General features: G+C 34.3%; 1 long non-coding RNA gene across 1 annotated transcript; it reads left to right on the forward strand.

The window, feature by feature from the left end:
* The first annotated feature begins 1,917 nt into the window (after window positions 1–1,917).
* Window positions 1,918–14,806, forward strand: LOC129143874 (uncharacterized). Its single transcript, XR_008547835.2, has 2 exons — window positions 1,918–2,133; window positions 14,536–14,806. It is a non-coding gene; the product is annotated as an uncharacterized LOC129143874 (long non-coding RNA).
* The last annotated feature ends 389 nt before the right edge of the window (window positions 14,807–15,195 follow it).

Below are 15,195 nucleotides of genomic sequence, written 5' to 3' on the forward strand. Positions count from 1 at the left end.
GATTAAATATCACTATGTACCTATTAAAGTATCCTAAATTTAAAAGTATAGCTATAGTAAGCAATGCAAATTCTCATATGTCATTGAGATTTAGAAAAAAGATACAGCCTACTTAGGTAACAGCTGAACAGTGTATTACACAGTTAAACATACAATCACCATGTGACTCATTGATTCCTATTTTTGATATATATACCCAAAATTAATTAAAGCATGTTCACACAAATACTTATAATCAAATTTTTATATAATTCCATTCACAATCACTGCAAAATAAAAAGTTTAATGTCCATCATCAATTCATGAATGGATAAAAAATGTGGTATATCCATCAGTGGAATACCATCCATCAAAAAATAAAAAAAAACTGATACACAAGTGACATAGATGAAACTCAAAATCACTTTGCTTTTTGAAGAAAAAAGATGACAAAGAGTATATACTTTATAATTGCTATAGTTTCTTTACATGGAATTCAAGAAAAATCATTACTACAGTAAGAAAAAAGTGGATTCCTAGTTTCTAGGTAGATGGGGTGCATACATTTAGTGATCTTGGCTACACAGTAACAGTTACCTGAAAATATATTTGTCAATAGCATTTGAATTATAAGGCTAGAAAAGTGTATTTCCTTTTATGTAATTAAAGCTCAGATCTAAAAATACTTTAACAATATGTAAAACAGAGTTGGTAAGCAGGAATACAAACATAGAAGAATCAAATTATTCATTTGGGTACAATTTAGTTGTGTATTTTATTTATCATGTCTAACTTGTGAAATAAAAAGAACTAAATTACATGACAAAATAGCTCACAGGGTAATAAAATGGTATAATTTTATTTTTTATTTATCATTTAGGAGATGGACTAATATGTTGCTTATTGGCTTTGATAAGTTAAATACTCATGATAAAATTTCTAATACAAATACTAAATAATAAAAAATAATTACATAATTACTACCACCTAAAATGGCCACGAGTAGAAAAACATAGAAAAACCAAAAACAGAAAATGATATTTTAAGAGAATCTACATAGTTTCATTATCAGAGTGAATTTAAGTAGACTAATTGTGTCACATGAACAAAAATAATTATCAGAGTACATATTAAAATCTAATTATATGCTATTTATAAGATATACACTAAAATCATGAGATTATAGAAAGTTTGAAAATAAAGGCATGAAAAAATATAAGAACACAAAACAAAGCAAAACAAAAAATTGGGGGCTGTTACTCTAAGATAAAGCATTCAATTAACAAATTAAGAAAATGATAAAATAGTCTAAACAATATGAATCTACAATAAATAAAACAGTAGAGAAAAATAACAAATTTGTCATTATGTAGCAGGATGAGCTGCAGACAAAACCCCTTAGACACCGAATTGAGGAAGGAAAGGGCTTTATTTGGCTAGGAGCATAGGCAGACTTACGTCTCAAAAAAGCCGAGCTCCCTGAGTGAGCAATTCCTGTCCCTTTTAAGGGCTTATAACTCTAAGGGGGTCCATGCGAGAGGGTCGTGATCTACTGAGCAAGCAGGGGCTATGTGACTGGGAGCTGCATGCACCGGTAATCAGAACTGAACAGAACAGGACAGGGATTTTCACAATACTTTTCCATACAATGTGCGGAATCCATAGACAACATAAGCAGTTAGGTCAGGGGTTGATTTTTAACTACCAGGCCCAGGGCGTGGCGCTGGACTGTCTGCCTGTGGATTTCATTTCTGCCTTTTAGCCTTTACTTCTTCTTTCTTTGGAGGCAGAAATTGAGCATAAGACAATATGAGGGGTGGTCTCCTCCCTTAATTATGGTATGCTATTGCATCACAGTTCTTCCAATTTTGATGTTGCTATGGTTTGAATTTTTCCCTCAAAGTTCATGTGTTAAAACCTAATCCCCAACACAACTTTAAGAGGTGCTTAAGTCATGAGGGCTCCAGCCTAATGAACTGATTAATGTTGTTTTTGTGGGAGTGGGATAAAATAATGAGTTTGGCCCCCTTCCCACGAGTTCTCTAATTCTTACCTTCTTTTGCCCTTCCTCCTTTCACAGTGAAATAAAACAGCAAGAAGATCCTCTCCAGATAAGTGGGCCTCTCGACCTTGGACTTCCCAGCCTGCAGAACTGTAAGAAATAAATGTCTTTCTTCCTGGTCAAACCAATCCCCTGAGCCCTATGCAAATCAGACACCACCTCCTCCAGCCTCTTCATATAACTGGCTAATCTCCGCTGCCTTTGGGGTTTTCTCTTCATTTGAATCCCTCTTCCCTCTGCCTCTGTATGGGGGAGCTGTTTTCTTCTTCTTTCCTTCTTTCTTGCCTATTAAATTTTTTGCTCCTTAAAACCAAAAACAAACAACAAAAAGAAATAAATGTCTTTTCTTTTTAAATCACCTAGTCTATAGCATTATGTTATTACAACACAAAATGGACTAAGAAAGATGTTTTATAGACAAAAACTCAATAAAAATGTAGTTTTGAATGACACACTAATGACTTTCATTTATTGAGATCATGTAGAACTATAAACACAATAATGTGTGAATTGCTTGAGCACATATAGAACATTTGCAAACAACTGGCCACATTCTAAAATAAAAATCTATTTTCAGTAACTATTACATGTTAACAATGATATAAAACTCATCATGTAATGATAATACAAGTAAATTTAAGTCAATCAAAATAGAAAACAAAAATTATATAAATTGAATGTTTCAAAGCACACTGATAAAAATCTCATAGTTCAAAGAAATATTAGTTCTATGAGAAAAATCTCATAGTTCAAAGAGATTGAATTTATAAAGCAATTAGAATTTTTATATATGCATATCGATAAATGTAATAGTGACAAGGGTACTCAAAAGATGATTATTTTAATAAATGCTTACCATAAAATAATGTGAACATTAATAATTATTTAAACTTAATATATAAGCAAAATAACAAGAAAAATGATTATATTGCAAAAGAAATAATACAGAAAACAAAAACATAATAGAAGATGTTGGCAAAGCCAAAGCTGATTATTTGATATGACTAATTAAGTTATAATATCTTTTCTTGAAGATAATTGAGAAAAATGAGAAGGTAAAAATGAAGGTAATGATTTAAAAGACAAAACATTGGTATAGGTCTAACAAAGGTTTAAAAATATAATACTAAGAAAATTGGTATGGTAATAAATTTATAACTTAGAAGAAATGGACAACTTTCTAGGAAAAATTCTTTAAATGCTTGATTTTAATCATTAAATTAATTAAATCATTTTAAAACATATTTCTTGAAACACCAACTGATATGATATTTCACATGAATTTTGTCAAAATGTCAAGAAACAGGTAATTCTTCCTTCAAATAAATAAGTTTCTTTGTCACAGAATATCAAGAAAAGAAAATATTCCTAGCTTTCTTTCCAGAAACTGAAAGCTATCTTAATATATAGCAGTTTCTATAGCTGACCACGTAGGCAACTCTGTAACTTTCTACATATATATCGAATGTTATTTTATTCCAAAGCAGTATTTATCAATATACATTCACAATAACTAATTATACAAGATCTTATTTCATATTCTCTCCCAAACTGGGTATTAACACATATCTTAATTGTAGCCAAACTAGTGGGCATAAAATTCTATCTTATGGTGATCTCCTTTATCATTTCATTGATTACAAATGAAGTTAAGAACATATTTTCATGTGTTTATTCATCCTTTTACTCTTATTTTAAATTATAAGTCCTTTCTTTTGCTTGTTTGTACTTTGTTATTTTTCTTTTATTTGATCCACAGGAATTCTTTCTATATATTGGATCCTAAGTGTTTGTTGGTTTTAGATATAACAAGTATCTTCTTTTAGTTTATATCTTACAACTGTGACAGGTCAGAGATTTTACTCAAGTTGCAAGGTCACATGTTAGCTTGCCACAGTGTCCTAGATGTTGAAGAAGACAAAAGATTCCTAAGAGTAATGAGACGTTATCACTCACAGCACAGCAAATGGCATGAATATCAGTATATTTGCATCAGTTCCCCTTGCCCTCAAATTCTAAGAGAGTGAAGAGATGGGTCAAGGTACATACCATTTGCAGAGTGGGTATGATTCACAGCTGAAGTACCCAGGTTAAGGATCCATTACCTATTGACCAAAGAGTGAACATTGCAGACAAGTTTACTGCTGTCTACAGTGTTCACTCTTTGGTCAATAGGTACTGGGCCCTTAGCCCTGTTAATACCCAGTTTGGGGGAGAATATGAAATAAGATCTTGTATAATTTGTTGTTGTGAATGTATGTTGATAAATACTGCTTTGGAATACAATAACATTCAATACACTCTAATCCTGCAATATTATTTTACAGTCTTGGAAGCATGCAGTCGGGGACATAAGATAGATTATTAATGCAACGCCATTCATAAGGGAGTACACTGAATATAACTCAATATCCATTAACAGAAGGGAGTATGGATACTGCACTAAATAAATATTTTACAGCTATGATATTGAACAAACTACAGCAACATTCAATAACATGAATGAATCTTTAGAAAAATAAATTTTATAGAGTACTATGCTTCTATAAAGTCCAAAGCTAGCAAATTTTAAAAATAAAAATATGTGATAAATTATTAAGTTCATGCCGTAGTTCCAAAATTCAATATAGTTGTTTGGCAACAGTGCAGAGAGATAACATTTGCAGCTGTATACATATATAGCTAAATTTATTGGTAAGATTCCATTTAGGTATGGTAATTTGGTCATGGTTATTTATTTGTGTTATGTTTTGTAATATATAAATATACATTATTCTTAATCAAATATTGCATATTGAAACTTTAAACTGCATATGATAAATCAAAATGTAAGTATTTGTAGTACAAATTGAGGGAAAAAAACAAGTTCATAATTTAGGTATTAAAAGCAGTTTCTGAAAATTCAAAGTTGGATAACTATAAAAATAATTTCACTCAGCTCTTGAATTTTCTAACAATATATTTAGTTTTCAAATTCCAGGATACTTTTTTGCTCAGTCCTGTCAAGTCCACAGCTTTCATTTAATCATATAAAATATAGAAAATCTTCTCCTGTTCCAAAAATTATTTAGGTCCTACTTTGAGCAGTGAACTCTAATTGTTTAAGTATTTTAAATATATTTTGGATATGCTGTGAAGTCCAGGCTGAAGCTGTGTTTTACTCTGAAAGGAAGTACTAGATTCACTCTCTCTACAAGCTTTTTTTATTAATAAAATATTTACCAATTTTAGATTCATGTTTTCTTAGACAAAATACAGAAACAGTAGTGTACATGTCTCTAATAATAATTGTAAATGTAAGTTATAAAATCCTATTACTTTTTAATATTATCTTCCTGAAAAGAGTATGATTTATTTCCCCATAAACCATCCATATTTATTGTCTTTGTATTGTGTCCAGTCTTGCAGACCAGAAGAGAGTGAGGAAATGCATTCATTAAACTCATCCTGAGTTCATAGAAATAAGAGTTGTCAGTAATTCCACCCATTGACCTAGACGTGAGTTAAGTTTCTTTCACAGAATGAATATATATGAAGTCATATGTCATTTAATGATAGGGTAGGGATATGATCTGAAAAATGCTTTCTTAGGTGATTTTGTATGAACATCATAGAGTATACCTACATAAACCTAGATGGCATAGCCTACCATACACCTAGGCTCTATGTTATAGCCTATTGCTCCTAGACTACAGACCTGTACAGCATGTTACTGCACTGAATACTGTAGACAACTGTAACACTATGGTAAGTATTTGTGCATCTAAATATATAAATATTAAAATGGTACAAGCCAGATGTGGTGACTCTAGTTTGTATTCCCAGTGTTTGGAAAGCCAAAGTGGGAGGATCTTTTGAGGCAAGGGGTGTGAGACAAGTCTTGGCAACATTGTGAGACTCCTTCATCTCTACAAAAAAAAAAAAAAAGAGAGAGAGAAGAAAGAAAAAACTAATTGATAGAGTGTGGTGGTGTGTTCCTGTAGTCTCAGCTTTTGGGTAGGCTGAGGCAGGAAAATCTCTTTAGCCAAGAAGTTTCAAGCTGCAGTTAGCTGTGATCACGCCACTGCATTCTAGCCTGGGTGACAGAGTGAGACCACATTTCTTAAAATAAATAAATAAATAAAAAGGTATAGTAAAAAATAATACATTTTTAATATACCAGTGGTCCTGGTGGCATGGGACCAGTATTATATATGGGGTCCATCATAGACTGAAATTTTATTATGTAGCACATGACTATATATATTCTTCCCTAATTCTACCTTCTATGCCTTATGATTCACAAGGAAAAAAAAGAGCAATAAGTTAGCATTGTTCTCAAAATACTGGTTTCTCTTTCAATATGTTTCAACAAATCGGCTATAATCAGCTGTAAGTCAAGCATGGCAAGTCGTTAATTCTTGTTAATTTTCCCTCAGATTAAGGTAAAATACAAATTTCCCAACTTCAGGAATTTGGCCCAACCACAAGATAATAACAAAAACATTAAAAATGCATATTTTATGTTGCTAAGAAAAAATACCTATGTCACAAACTTTGTATACAAGAAATCTTCCCAGAGGAGAGTTTTGTGAGGATTTTCTTACCTATAATTTTCTTTCTATTTCAAATAATCTGTGTTTGTTATTTTGTGTCATGCATAGTGAGCATAGGAACCAGAAAACTCATATTTTTTGTTTGTTTTTTGAAAGTAAGTCTTTATTAGCCTGCTGTGGGAAACACATTACATTCTACATTCTTTTTTTTTCTTTTTTTTTGCCACAAGGTCTCATACTGTTGCCCAGGCTGGAGTGCAGTGGTATGATCTAGGCTCACTGCAACCTCAGCTTCCTAGGCTTAAGCAAGCATCCAGCCTCAGCCTCCCAAGTAGCTGGGACTACAGGCATGCAGCACCACACGTGGCTAATTTTTTATTTTTTTTTGTAGAGAGGGGGTTTTGTCATGTTGCCCAGGCTGGTCTTGAACTCCTGAGCTCAAAGCAATCCACCCGCCTCGGCTGCCAAAAATGCTGGGGTTACAGGTGTGAGCCACCACGCCTGGCCTTCTATGTTTCTTTATCTCTCTACTTACCTTCAATATTTCTTTGCTTGTTGAGTGTAATGGGCATGTAGCTCTTTTAGAGATTAACTGCTGGAGTGGATAAGTGTTCTTTGCAAACCAATGAATTCTGGGCAAGTTTCTTTTTACTCAGCTGTTTACATGAGTTTGATGGCTAATTTTTGGTGTCAAGCTGACTGAATTAAGGACTACCTAGATAGCTGATAAAGCACGATTCTTGAGTGTCTCTCTGAGGGTGAGGGTGTTTCCAGAGGAGACTGGTGTGTGAGTTAAAGGACTGAATGGGGGAGATCAGCCCTTAATGTGAGCGGGCTCCATCCAGTTGCCTAGGGACCAGATGGAACAGAAAGGCAGAGGAAGGACAAACTTCTGTTCTGTGTCCAGAAGCCAGGACACTCTCCTTCCTCTGCCCTTGGACACCAGTACTGAAGGTCTCTGACCATTGAACTCTGGATTTGCACCAGTGGTCCTCTGGGTTCTCAAGCCTTTAGGCTGTGACCGAGAGTTACACCACAGCTTTCAGACTTGGACTGAGCCACATTACTCACTTTCTTAGGACTCCAGCTTGCAGATGGCCTATTGTGAGACTTCTCAGTCTCTATAATTGTGTAAGCTAACTCACCTAATAAGGCCCCTCTTATCTATTATCTATCTATCTATCTATCTATCATCTATCATCTATCTATCTATCTATTATATCCTATTGGTTCTGTCTTTCTGGAGAGCTCAGGCTAAAACAATTAGTCAAATACTTCTCTTCAAGACAAAGTGGTACATTTACTATGAATCTATAATGTAGGTCTAGGATGGTAATTTTTAAATGTGTGCAAATCCCTCAAGGGGTATTATGAAAGAAATATTCTCTTTATTTTCCATTTATTCTCCTTCCCTCTGAGGATCCACATTGACTTAAACGTATTTGCAATAGCGGGAATAAAGAAGTGTGCCTGTGGTAATTCCAGGTGGGGAACTCTTCCTGTCAGGCTTCCCTGTGATAACTTTTGCATTTCTGGTGAACCTCATGCTAGGTTATTGCTCATCTGTGTAAATGTTTCCCAGTTTGCCTGAAAAGTTACGTAAGTTGCCTCCTAATCTTCAAGATGGTTAAAATAGTTACAGAAGTTTAGATTTACCTTATAACGGTAATTCTTTTTTACTATATAGAATTAAATATATATATGTATATACATATATTTGCAAAAGCTGATTTACTTTAGTGTGCCATTTATAATAGAACATAGTAATTTTCAATGGTTTTATCTTTTCAGTTTTGGTTACATAAGAGAGGAAAACTAGACTATGACCTTCATCTTTAGTGTTAACTACAGATTCCCTAACCACTCTTACAAAGGGAGTTCAGTCAAATTGCCTAGTTTACAAATAAATCCATGAAGGTGTTTTTAAACTGCGTTAAACACTTTGAATAAAAGTATGATTATGGAGGGTTGTTTACAGAAAAACTCTGTGAAACTGTGTTTTCACAGTTTCCTCACACCACAACAAGGAGGAAGTTTCCTCCTTCCTCACACCACAACAATCGTCAACACAGAAGATTTTTATGAGCAAATGTATTGGGGTTTCCCCCCACCACCAAGCAGTGGACACCAACTGGGTGTCTTCCAGTTCAGCTCTGACACTATCTACATGGAAATATTGTCAGATCCCACAGGATGAGGGCTCAGTCCCCAAGACTACCTCCCCACAGACATCATCACAAGTCTGGGCCTCTGAAACTTCTGACTGACTGGCTTCAAGTTGGGGTTCCTACAATACCCTCTTTGGGTTTGATTAATTTGATGGAGCAGTTCACATTACTAAGGGAAACACTTAAGTTTACTGGTTTATTATAAAGGATATTACAGAGGATACAGATGAAGAGACATAGGAAGTGGTATGGGGAAAGGGGTGCACAGCTTGCATTGGCCCCCCTGGGGCACCACCCTCCAGGAACTTAAACATTTAGTCAAAGCTCCCCAAACCCTGTCCTCTAGGGCTTTTATGAGAGCTTCACTACGTAGGCATGACTAATAACCATATACAAATGTGATTAGACAAAAAAAAAACGCAGGATCTAGACCTAGCGAGGCCTGTCTGTTCTGACTTTTCTTGGCCTCTCTGTGTAGCATTCCTTCTCTAGGGTATGGGGCAGGACTCTCCCTAGAATGGGGGGTTTTTGACCCACAATCAGATTACAGTTCTGAGGTGAAAGAGAACAGGAGGTCAGAAACAGAGATTCTATTTCCTGTGGCTTAAAGTGCCTCAACATTATAACAAAAACTGTGGGAGTTAGAAGCCAGGAAGGATGAAAAACTATAAATAAATAAATATTTTTATATCTGTATCTATATCTAATAGCACCACAAGGGGAGAGAGAGAGAAAGAGAGAGAGAAATTTTAACAAACTAGCTAAACTTTCTTAGAATTCCATAGGAAAAAATATCAAATTTTCCTTTGTAATAAAAATGACAATACTATATTAGAGTATGAGCATAACATCTAAATTATACAGACAAGCACCATAAAATACCTATACAAAGGAAAAACAAAAGAACCACACAGAGCCATAGATTTGTTTCAAAACTATGTTTAGTGTCAAGGATACAGATTGCTTTTTAGCATTTTGGAGGTAACTTCTTGAGATCTGTGAGTTTTTTAAAAAAACATGATGTTATGTTGTAGCCTATGACTATGGTTCCAAGCAAGGATCCTGGTCTAATTAGCAAAAAAAAAAAAAATGGACTGGCTGAAGCAATCAGGCCCACTCCTGAGGAATGTTCCCTTGACACTCCTTCAGCAATCTTTTGCGATATGATATAGCAGTAAAAGCCAACATGGAGTAGAGAGGACAGAATTACCCTTGCGTTTGAAACAGCAAACAGTCCCAAACAAAACACATAAAACAACAAATTTCAAAACACTAGACATCAATCAATGAAGAATAGTAATTCCTGAGAGATGGCACACACACACACACAAATGGTGAGCCCGACAATTGCTGCAGTGTGTTGCATTGAGAGAATGTTCGCCCACAGTGCAGAGAAGGAAAACTTAAGGGGAAACTAGAAATCTCTCATCTTATGTTGAGAAGATGGAGTTGAGAGTTCAGGGCAATCAAGGCACTTAATCTCATAAGACAGTGTACCAGAGAAAAGAGAACTGCACATAGAGAGAATCCCAGAGATCTGCAGATAGTCCTCCTTGAGTATTTAACAGAGTACTGATCAGCTTACATGTGTGAGCAAACTACCCTAGGATAAGAGAGATCATCCAAAATGATTACAGAAAACAGTGTTGGGGACTCGCGCAGGGCCAACGACAGTACCTGTTCTATCCTGGCCACATTGGATTGAAAAAAATCATCAATTTATAGGATTTTGCATAGAGTATTTAGGAAAAGTCCTTCTTCAGTACTGAGGAATAATTAACCCCACACTGAGCATTGCTTCAGAACGCTTTAATAAGGAATACAAACAATCCCCGAAAAGATTAAACTGTTTACAAATAGCATCTCAAAACAAAGCTCAAGAAAATGTATGGGCATACAAAATATCTAGCACTACCAAGTTAAATTCACAAGGTCTGGCATTTAATCAGAGATTACCAGGCATCTTATTAGAAAAGTAAAAGCAACACATAATAACGAGAATAATAAATCAATCAAAACTGATGCAGAACTAACACAGATACTAGAAATAGCAGAGAAGGATATTAAAGCATTTATTTTAGCTATACTCCATAGGTTGAAAAAGTTAGAGACAAAGAAGATATAAAAGAGAATTAAATTGAAATTGTAGAGAATACAATGTCAAGATAAAATATAACTGGATGAGACTGACCACAGAGTAGATTTTGTAAAAGAAAATATAAATGAAATTTAAGGCCTAGCAACAGAAACTATCAAAAATGAAACACAGAGGGGGAAAAGAAGAATCTACAACAAGGAAAAGATTACAGGCTCTGGAACAACTTCAAGCAGCCTAATTTATGAGTAATTGTATCCCTAACAAAGAGGGGGAAAAGATGAACTAAAAAGATATTTGAAGAAATAATGGCTGAACATTTCCAAGCTTGATAAAAACTATAAGCAAATAGATCTAACATACTCAGTGTCTTAGTCCAGTTTTCTGTTGTTTATTACAGAACACCTAAAACTGGGTAATTTATAAAGAAAAAGGCATTTATTTCTTACAATTCTGGAGGCATCTGGTGAGAGCCTTCTTGTTGGTGGGGTCTCTACAGAGTTTAGAGGTGATGCAGAGCATGCCATGACAAGAGGGCTGAGCGTGCTAATGTGCTTACTTTGTTCTCTCTTCCTCTTCTTAAAAAGCCACAGGTTCCACTCCCATGATGACCAATCTATCCATTAATCTATGAATGAGTTAATCCATTCATAATGTGAGAGCCCTTATGATCCAATCATTAGGTGATCCAATCACCTCTTAAAGGCCCCAGCTTTTTTTATTTTTTTTTGAAACAGGATCTTGCTCTGTCACCCAGGCTGGAGTGCACTGAATCCTCAAACTCCTGCGCTCAAGTGATTCTCCTACCTTAGCCTCATCAGTAGCTGGGACTATAGGTGCATACCACCACACCTGGCTATTAAAGACCACAGCTTTAATACTGACACATTGGGGATTAAGTTTCCAACACATAGAATTTCAGAAACACAGTCAAATCATAATATTTAGTAAAACTCAAGGAAATATGAAGAAAACTAAGCGATGATACATCATGATAAAATTTCTTAATATAATTAATAAAAATAAATTATTAAAAGCAGCCATAGGAAAAAATATTACATTTAGAGGAACAAAAATGGAAATGACAGCAGATTTCTTGCTGTAAACTGTGCAAGCAAGGAGTTGGTAGAGCAATACCTTTAAAGAAAAGTTTTTTTAAACTATGAACCTAGAATTTTATAACTGGAAGACACATCTTTCAAAAATGAAGGTGTAATAAAGACATTTTCAGATATATAAAAATTGAAAAAATTTATCACCAACAGTCTCACACTAGAAGAAATGTTAACGGAAGTCTTTCTGATAGAAGGAAAATGTTAACAGATAAATATCTGATCTATCCAAAGAAATGAAGAGCACTAGAAATGTTACAATATGGGTACATGTAAAGGTTGTTTTTCCTTATTATGTAAGTCTCTATGAAAGAAAAAGAGACTGTTTATCTGGCTGTTTCCACAAAATAATAGCATATTCTTATTCAATAATAATGTACATAGCATATATAATTACATGTATAATAATACATATATAATTAAAGATATGATAATGCATATATTACGTGTGTAATTATAATAACAAGGTATTTCATGGCATACAACATACATAAAGTTAAAATGCATGTGGGAGCTACGGTCATTAAAGCATCATGTTATTGTCACAAAGATGGACAAATAAGAACAGAATAAAAAATCTAGAAATAAACCCACACATATATAGAAAACTAATTTTTACAAAGGCACAAAGGTAATGGAGACATTATAGGCTTTCCAATAAATTGTGCTGGGACAATCAGATATTCATACGCAAAAAAATATATTTTAAAATAATTAATTTTAAAATTAATTTTTTAAACATTAATTAAAATAGATAATACACCTAAATTTAAAACGTTAAGTTATAAAACTTCCAGAAGAAAGCTTAGGAGAAAATTTCACATGCTTAGCTTAGGCAAAGATATCTTGGAAACAACACCACAACACCAAAAGCACAATCTATAAAATAACAAATTGCTCCCTAAGCTTTTAGGTATTTTAACAGGCCTTTGGCTCAGTAGAACTCTGTCTCACAAATATCTCCATGCCTACCTCCTTCATCTCTAAAATTCTTCTCAACCACGTTTTCCAGTGAGGCCTGCCCTGAATACGTTGTTTTAAATTACATACCATCCTCTATCCCACAGCACTTTTAATAACTGTACCTGCTCTGTTGCTCTGTTTTTCCCATGGTACTTTACCCTCTAACCTATTATCTAATTTGCCTATTAACGGTGCGCGTCATTATTATTTACTACTCAATTAAACTGTGTGGTGCACAGTAGATACTTAAGAAATATCTGTTAACAAAATTAAGAGAACCAATTGTCCAAAAAACACCCCAAATGTTAATTGGTTGCCCCTGGGGAGCAGGAACTGGAGACAGAAATGGGAAGGTAGAATACTGTATAAGTATTTATAAATGACTTGATGATTTAATTAGATACATTATTATGATTATTTAAAACTTATTTTTAATGAAATAATGATGACTTATTATTGTTTTTAATCAAAGCAACATGCATCCCAAATTGTTGTTTTCTGCTTTCTTGTCTAAGCGTTGCTGCAGTAGAACAATACTTTCTTAGAAAACATTTCACTGTGGTCATCCTGTTATTTATCACCCAAACTGGGAGCTTTGGAGATTTCCAGATGACAAACTGGATGGTACTCTCAGATCCAGGCACCAAGTGGGATTCTGCTCTGTAAAACTGCATGCCAATGATCCACAGGAAATGTTGAGATTCTGTGTACTTGTAGTTGAGCATAGATTTCAAACAGATGAATTTTTGAATGAGAAGAAACAGAAACACTTTATATAGGTTCGAATCTTTTACCAGCAATTCTGAAGTCAGAAAAGAAGTTCTGAAAACTGAGAAGGCTTTAAGTCTGTATTATGGCAAAACCAAAAAAGACCTGAGCACATTTGTTGCCAAAACCCTTGAAGTCTTTAGTCAGTTCACTTAGTATGAATGTTCATAAATTTTACTGCAGAAACATTAATGCACATGAATATTGTTTTCTGCCCAGGCAAAATATTATGTAATATACATTCTAACCAATTAATTATCTTTCTAAAATTAGAAAAATTCAAAATTCTGAAACAAATCTGATCCCATATATTTCAGTTAAGAAATTGTGAACTTACATATATTTTTCCTAATTATCCTTTTACTTTAGGATTTTGTGGGTTAAAATGGAAGGCAACATTTTTAGGAGGAAATGGGGCATCATTTAGGTCAAGTAAGCCTTTCATTGATGGTTCAGACATGGAGAAGAGAAGATGCTATTATTTAGCACTTGATCTGGAAGCAAGTGGAAGCCACCAGATCCCCATTGCAGGGAGAGTATGGCAACGCTGGAACTTCAGAGCCAACAGTGCTTTATTTAGGAAGCTTTATATTTTACAAACTTTTATTTTTTAATGTTCTCAACCTTTTTTTCTCATATAGACGTTCAAAAACAATTCCTGTAGCATCAACCTGAAAAATATATCTAGTATAATAAATAAAAAGATTCTAGAAAAAATGAGTAACTTACTCATGTATAGGAATAATAATGTCTTTCTTAACTGGGCAGCATGATTCAGTGAGGATGAAACTTCCTTTTTATGTTGTTGTTCTCTGAATTTCTGATATTTTCATGTCACTTCAATTCTCTCTAGGGCCCGTTACTGTCAGATTCCGGCAGTTGACCCTGGTGATTTCACAGCAGCAAGCACTGCAGGCGTTCCCAACACACAAGGCAAACTCTGTATATGGGCTTACCACCCACAGATCCAGCTGTCTGTCATGTCGTTCCCATATTGAAGGAACATAACCTGTTGTTAAGCCATTTCAGCCCTGGAATAAGGAAAGTTTCCAAAATGCAATCTTTGAGTTTGGAAAATGGCATTTGAGAGGTATAAATAAAGCTAAATTCTTATAGAACTTAAACAGCATTGTGGTTATCATGTATTTTTTAAAGAAACATTTTTTCTTTGAATTTTTTTTTAATGTTTACAGCAAAGTTGCAAAGATAGTATATAGTGTTTCCTAATACCCCTACTAAGTTTTAGTTTCCCCTTCTGATGTTGACTTATGTTACCACAGGACAAGTGTCAAGGTAAACAAACCAATATTATTAGTACATTACTATTAACTAAACTTCAGACTTTCTTCATTCTCACCAGTTTTTCTATCAATGTCCCTTTTCTGTTCTTGGATCCTGTTCAGGGTAGCACATTGCATTTAGTTATCCTGTCTCCTAACTCTTACCTGGTCTGTGAGCATTTCTTAGTCTCTCTGTGTTTTTCATGACCTAGCCAGTTTTAAGAGGTACTGGT

Source organism: Pan troglodytes, chromosome 3, assembly GCF_028858775.2.
Source record: "Pan troglodytes isolate AG18354 chromosome 3, NHGRI_mPanTro3-v2.0_pri, whole genome shotgun sequence".
NCBI lineage: Eukaryota > Metazoa > Chordata > Mammalia > Primates > Hominidae > Pan > Pan troglodytes.